The sequence below is a fragment of the Ixodes scapularis genome, unplaced genomic scaffold, assembly GCF_016920785.2.
Source record: "Ixodes scapularis isolate PalLabHiFi unplaced genomic scaffold, ASM1692078v2 ptg000137l_1___fragment_3__unscaffolded, whole genome shotgun sequence".
Lineage (NCBI taxonomy): Eukaryota > Metazoa > Arthropoda > Arachnida > Ixodida > Ixodidae > Ixodes > Ixodes scapularis.
The window spans coordinates 1,569,978-1,577,856 of NW_024609920.1; positions in this window are offsets into that span (position 1 = coordinate 1,569,978).

Sequence of the window (7,879 nt, forward strand, 5' to 3'; positions counted from 1 at the left end):
ATGGATTCGGCGTACTTTTATCTGTTTTTATTGGTTGAAACCGAAAACGCCGAACCCTACCTATAACCTCTAAAATAAAGCGAAATTCGAGAAAAGAAAAGTTTCATTAAGTTAGTACGTTCAGTACGCTAAGGTTCGGTGCAAATTAAAAACTACTAAAAAAGTCCTTGCAGGGCTCCTTTAACACTCTCACTGCGAAGTGCACTGCTGAGCACTCCGCAGAGCAGGGAGCCTGCTCTGCGAATACATCTTGATCGAACGACGTTTTGTGGATGTTTGGGTGTAGTTACCGAAAACCGGACTGAGCGCTTTCTCCGCTTCGCCGATTGCAGAACGGACTGCCGTTTGCGCCTTTAGCGTGATCGCGTAGCTGCCCGCGCGACATGTTTGCTCTATTTCGACCCGTGTCTATGCAGTTCTAACAGTCTACTCAAGAAATAATTTAAAACATTGTACTTACTCTACGAAGAAAGGTTATCCATGTGGCGTCTATTTCTGTTCTATGTAAAAGTGAAGAGTATATTCAATCGACAAGAACGAACATCAGCTGGCGACGAGCAACTACTTATGACACCGGCCAACTTTACAGCCAGCTTGCACGAAAAAAACATTCCTCGGACACCATAAGCGTCTTCAACGCGGCGACGAGGGGACTGGAAACAAGCTGATCACCAAAATTGGGCCAGGAAACGTCCACTTGGCAAAACTTTCAGCCTTTCTACTTTGGTGAAGAAGGAAGAGCAGCGGAGCAATAGCTTCTGTTCTCGGCGGTGGCTTTTCCAGGCGAGCGATCTGCTCCTCTTTCTCAAGGGAATATGAAGTGCTCGACGCAGTGGAACGTTAGGCAATAGCGGCCTCGCGGCGGTTACGAAACCATTCGCGCTGCTGCGCACTTCGCCGCTCATTCCGTTCCCGCGTTTAGTAGACCGTAGGGAGTTTTAGTAGACCGTGTTTCCCCCTCCTCTACGAAGAAACCGCCACTGCTCCTGCGCGCCGATGGCCTTGGCTGTAGAGTTCCGGGTAGCAGAGGGGCTTAGCGGAGGGGGAAACACGGTCTACTAAAACTCGCTCGTGTTTCCCCCTCCACTAAACCCCTCCGCTACCCGGAACTCTACAGCCAAGACCATCGGCGCGCAGGCGCAGTGGCGGTTTCTTCGACGGCGGCAACCATTTTCGTGTCGACATTTCTTTGCAGCGGTTGTAAAAAAAGGGTGGCTAAGGGTAAGAGGGATAAGGGGAGAGGGAGGAGGGCGCTTATAGTTCCGCTTTTGTAGAGAAGGGAAGCTCGACGAAGTGTTTGCTTTTGTTATCTTTAAGCGCGCTCAAACAATTTAAAAAAAGAGAGAACTGCCCTTGGTTTACTGCAATATTAGGACGTTCAATTTTGTTCAGTAGCTCCCGTTTTGGGCTGTCTCTACCTATCGAGGAAGGCACCCACTAAAACTGCCTAATGCTAGAACTATAAAACCACACACACACACATGCACATTTATATATTGAACATTTCATGAATTCTTAAAACAGTCGGTAGTGTAGCGCGCGACAACACACGCTCGGAGTTGGTAATAACGTAATCTCGCAAGGGTACGCCGCTGGCGCTGCCGAGTTTAGCCGTCCTAGTGTTGCCTCATTTGCCCACGTTGGCGCTCATTATCAACCGATGGTGGCGCTCTCTGGATGACGACTGCCCCGACTTCGTTGCTGCGCGTCGCGACGTGCTCCGAGTTTCGTTTCGCTTGGCAACTTGCGACCTTTTTTACCTTTTCGGCGAGGATCCAACGATTGATCATTCCTCTACAGAGTTGTCTTGTGTGACTGAAGTGATGTGTGCCCATTTTACCTCGGTCCTTAGGGGAGATATCTGCAATGACTGTACCGTTTATTTTTGGGAATTTTTCTTATCATTCCTAAAAAAAGTTGCTTTCAGAAGATCACACAACCTAATTAGACGTTTCACCTGTAATGGTCTTGAATCACTTAAGCACTTTTCAGAATAAAAAAAAAGATGCACAAGGTTTATAAATGTTTATAAATTAATTTCTTTCGCAGTTCCACACATCAGACTCAACCCTGTAAGAACCCTAAAAACACAGTACGCATGCATGCATTCAAATGAGGACATGAACGAGGAAAATATTGATGGTTTAGAAGCCTGGCAATTCGACCGAACTAAATGGCTCTACGTGACCACTTCATTAAAAGGGAAGAAAATGTTAAAAGCTTGCAATTACGAAGCCCGGTTCTTCGGCAGGAACTTCAAGGTTTCCTTGCAGCTGACTCTTCTTCGCCCAGCTCACGTGACAGAAGCTCTTTATTAGCTGTACGGTCTACACATCTTTAAAAGAAAGCCTCTAGAAGGTACCATCTAGAAAGCTTGGGCGTAGCGTATGGCGCGTGTTTTCCTCGCTTTCTCTGGCGACGCACACGCCCGTGCCGGCCTGTGGAGCAGCACACGCTGGGCTGTTGCTTGGATCGCCTTCATGTGCGCTCTGCTTAGGGTGATGACAACTGACCATTTTGCTCCTGACACTTTTGTTCCTCTTCTGCTCCCGAGCAAGCGCGTCTCCGGTCGCCACGAGCGCTGGGAATTGAGTGCTACGGCGGTAGTTTGTAAGCGGCTATTTGTATTTTTCTCGTGAGCGCGCGTGCTGGCGGCATCGGGTACTACAATCTTTCTATTCGTAGTTCTTGGCTTCCAATAAACGTTTTCTACCTACCTAAAATGTCATCAGTCATCACCCTAAGTAAAGTGCACGCGAAAAAAAGAATCCAGACAGACGATGCGCTACAGAAAGAGGTCCTGCAGTGGCTCCAGCAGCGGCCCAGTTCTTTCTACGCCAAAGGCATCAGGGGGCTGCCGAAACGATGCATGCGGTGCCTGGGCACTCACGGGAAATATTTTGTAAAGCTGACTTAGTTGGATGCGTGTCGAATTTTCCATTTCCTCTGTAGGAATAAAAGATCTGCTTAATGAGAAGCCAGAATTTTTTTTACGTGCTAGAGGTCTTCAAGTAAAGCTTTCTGAAACGCAAATTTTATGTCTATGATTACAAAGACAAATAATCATGGACACACAAAATCTTTGTACACAAAATGTTTATTTGTTCCGTAGTCATCACCAGAAGTAATTCTTACCATGTAAAAAAAATAATGATTAAACTGTAAGGTTCAACGAAGGACCCAGTTGAGCCAACAGACCAGTGCCAGCGCACAATAGGCTAATAGTAAAGTGGCCCAATTTTTTAATGATATCAAGCGAGCGTCGACCGCGGGACGGCCAGTGCCGCGGAAAAATGCGGCGTCACGGGAGAGATTAATTGCGTACGCATAAAGCCCTTTCTGGTGGGAGCGTCGTCTGCTAGGCTATTCCGGTGACCGCTCACAGCCCCTGCTCCGTATCAGGGCGCTTGCAATGTCGAAGTGCATCGCCGATACGCCCCTGCTCTTGAAATGCATTCAAAATCCTACTGACGTTAGCCTGTGTAATCCCGACTCTTGTTTCTATATCCCTTTGCGTCATGCCGCCCATCGACATTCTCACAACACGTTCCCGTGTTTTTATGGGCCCTTGAGGAGGCATAAAAATGTATGCGCGCGCCCACTGGTCAAAGAAAACTGACTACCGGGCTACACAGGCTAGATGACGACAGCAACAACGCAGTTAATAATACAAAGGATCAAGCCCAAGCGGAGACCCTGTCTATACTCCGTTTCACTTTGTGTTGCACCGCAGCCGACGCTACGAGCCATCTTGTCCAGTCCATCGCTAAAAGTAAGTCACGTGGCCTTCCCGTTGAGTACAACTGCACGGGGAAGCACGATGTGACGTGTCGGGGTCAAAGCACTGGATTGGTTTTGATGCCTCGTATAGCATTGTCTGCGGTATATAGTTTAATGCATCGTTGCATTGTCGCGTCACCGTGTTTTTAATTTTTGTTAGCAAACATAAAATCAACAAAAAGAAAGCAAATTAAACTTGAGATGACACGCGGTTTTTGCCACGGCCACGCCTGAGCACTATCACGAAAGCAAGCGCTGTTCGTGTTCAGATCTTTGCTTAAAGGCGGTTAGCTATGCCGGCAGATAATGAACAGGGGCTGTGTGCGGTCCACGGAATAGCCTAGCAGACGACGGTCGCAACAGAGAGAGCTCTGTGCGCACACACTTCATCTCTCCCGTGACGCCGCATTTTTCTGCGGTACAGCGCTGGCCGTCCCGGCGATCGACGCTCACTTGATATTATTTAAAAATTGGGCCACTGTACATGCACCTCCCTTTTAAAGGGAAGATGGGGTACTTCTGCATTAGAGAAAAAAAAACACTTGTATGGCGTTCGTTTGGCCTTTAGAATAACATATATCACGATTATGTTTCATTGCGACGCGCCGGAGAGCCATAAGAGCAAAAAGAGCAATTTCAAAATAGGGCTGAAGCCCCGCCTCTCTCGCCCGCCTTGGGCAGCCAAAAAATCCGTCGATGACGTCCCGTACAGCGACTGCGTTTCGCGTTTTCTCGCGTGTAACTATACTTGCGCAGCAAATGGTTTGGATATGAGAGTTCACAGGGTAAAAATACATTAGAATTCACTTCTTACTCATTTTTTTTTCAAAAACCTACATAGCTTCCCTTTAATGATACAAACTCCCTTTTAGAGACAGTCAGATGAAACAACCTCGGTTTCAGTGAAGATAATAAGCACGCTGCATCTCCTATGCCTTGAGAAAAGTCATAGCAGTCACGCACGGTCACACATGTAATGCAGCCAAAATCTATCAAAAATTATATCTGGCTTAATGGTTACATATCTCACGTGCGCACTAAATAAACACGAATCCAGTCCTCAGCGCGGTTACTTCGCTAACGCTTGCAGTTCTAAGCTCGCAGTGCTGTCTAGATCCGAGCGAGCTCAAGGCAAAACGATAACTTGCTAACAATGTAGCGCTGCGCATCGAAACTTACTACCGAACTCGCTGAAACACCACCACCACCACCACCACTCCGATCTACTCTGATCGCGCCACTCTGTGGATGTCCCCCGAACTATTAAGTGAGAAAAAAACTCATAAATTGAATGAAATATTCAATTTATATGAATAAACTGCCGTGGATCCTTCAAAGCATGCAAAGTAAGCCAAGAGCACGACAGTCCCCCATTCAAAATCCGCGAGAAACCCCTCTCCGTCAGTTTAGCCAGTCGCCCACCGGGAGGAAAGTTCGCGGTGCTCCACATAGATGGCGCCACAGAAAGAAAAAAAGATAGGGATAAAACCGAGGGAGGACGCAATCTGATCGCTTATTTGGCTCTTGTTTCCCCACTTGCCTATCTTACACCCTGGTTGTAGGTCACCTCGTAGTAGAGGTGTGCCACGAAATTGAGAAGTTTCAAAATACCAAAATATTTGTTTCGGAATTTTTAAACTATAGCAGATTGAACCTTTCCTATGCGCAGTTTGTTTATCACATATCTAGAGCGGTGTTCCGTGTTCGGGAGACTCCTGCCATTACGAAGCTTTCCCGCAAAGGACAGGACTGCTTTCGAAAGCTGAACATAATCTAATAAATTCTGAAATAAAATATTAAAAAATTGACTAAGCCGATTTTAAAAGGCACGACTTGAGACAAATCACAACCACCAATGCACGCGACTTACCACAGTATCGCGATTTACAATACCATAGCGATTTTTCTTGTAAACTTTTACCACAAGGTTAACGAGAATGTGCAAGCACAGTCCCTCTCTCGAAGGTTGCTTCTTCCCAAGCACGCGGGTGTGCTGCAGCGAAGCGAGATTGTAATGTTTACCGTCGTGGGCGAACTTCCTCCGCACAATTCGAAGCCCAACTGACAAGTTTCGTCAATGTTTTATGCAATGATCGAACCGGATAGTACGGTATTTGAAGCAATATTGAGCTCATCAAGATTTGAACAGGCCTACCACAACATGAAAGGAAGGGGTCTGACAAGGGGTCTAACAAGGTCCTGAACGAGTCATTGGTATTACAATCAGAAAGAAATAACATTTCTCACATTTTGAAGAATTATGTTAAATAAGCCTCAGCGGGCGTCTGCTTTCTGCTGTAGACGAGAAATTTAGCCAGTGAAGTACCGCTGCCAGCCTGGGATCTTCAATGGGCAACATACTGTGGTGATACACGACCGCACGCCGGTGCCAAGCTGATCCAAATAGAAACTGGCAGGGGAGTGGATCGGACCCATGGTCCCCAGGTTCCATAGTGCAAGTTTTGGCCCACATGCTCCGAGCCACATCACGTTTTTGGCGAAATGCAACACAGTGTACGGGGGTAACCACTTGGCAGAGACCTTCGTCCGACAGTTGAGAACCAATTTAACGCAGCAAGCACATGGACAATCCTGAGGCAGAGCAGGTTGGCCGCAAAAAGTGACAAAGACAATGTACGAATGAACAAACATTTAATTGCGAATCTGTGCAGTAAAAGTGAAGAACGACAGTTCCGAGACTGCCGAATAATTTGCGAGGGTCATATACCAGCACGAGACTTATGAAAAAGGCACCCCGAAAAAGTAACACTTTGAACAAAAGCGGGGTCAATGTAGGACGGGGACACGTGAAGGCTGGGCGTTGAGGCACTTTTTTGTTTTTGAGGAGCGCCAACACGTCTTGCGAGACTAAAAATATTGAATACTCTGGGAAACTGATAATATATGAAACTTCATGTAGCGGGTTCATGCACGGTTAAATAGGACTCAACTGCACGCTAGGGTGAGGCATGGCAGTGGACACTGGCACCATAGGTTTAGCTTTCTATTAAAAAATGCTACCCACAGAAAAAATACCAGGAAGCACATTTTGACACGAACGAGTTTGGAAGTAGTGAACACTTTCACTGGGATCCAAGACAAAGGAAAAAATCGCTTGCAGAGGCTACACAACTAAACAAAGACAAACCCAATACAAGAGATGAGCTCTTACTCTACACCTTCGAAGCATGCACTGCAATGATGGATTGCAGTGCATGCTACGAGAAATCCCAGCCAATACAGCACTGGATTTTCTCCGATGGCTCGTAGCAGCTGCTGTGGTCCAGCTCAAGTTGGAAAGGAGAAAAACTGCACATTCCATGTCAAACAGAGAAACTGAATGGGGCTCTACGTCCAACAGTCGAAAAAGGTTTCTGTTGAAGGACTTCGATAGTTACGTTGTATTAAGTAGCTTGTAGAAAAATCTAGCGGGCAAAACATCGAGCAGTTCACACAGAGTGTAACCAGAAACTTTGGCAAAAAAAATTAGGATCTAAACTCACTGCCATGATTGCGGAGGAGGTGAAATGGTATTTGTGTCGGCAGTGCAATTACCTTGGCAATTATTAACATCAACGACTGCGTACAAGTGTGCACACCCGAGAACACTGCAACTGAGAAAATCGCGAGTGGAGGGAAATGATTGAGAAGATCCATATTCCCCTGACAAAGAAAATCTAGAGACTAACCCCAAACAACACGTTAGCCTTGCCTGCGATGTTTTTGATTAACATACATCATTCAACAACCAGTGCAACCACTAAACTGTCCAAACGCAGAAGTTTCAACTGGGCAGCTTACAAACTAAGCATAAATATGGTGCTTCGATGTAACACACAATAAATTCAAACAAAATTGTGAAAAAAGGTAATCTTTTTTTTTGTTTGCGAGGTCAAACGAACAGACATTTCCGAAGACAACAATCAAAGTCAAGACATCCATAATCAAGTGCTCCAAAACACTGCCCACATTCCAATAAACTGCAGGACAAAGTCGCGTGTGCCGTAGAACAAATTAACCCCCGTGTCGCCCACGTAAAAAAAGCAACCTGCTTTTTTGGTAAAAAGCACTTCACAGGTACAGTTGGCAAACTAAGAAA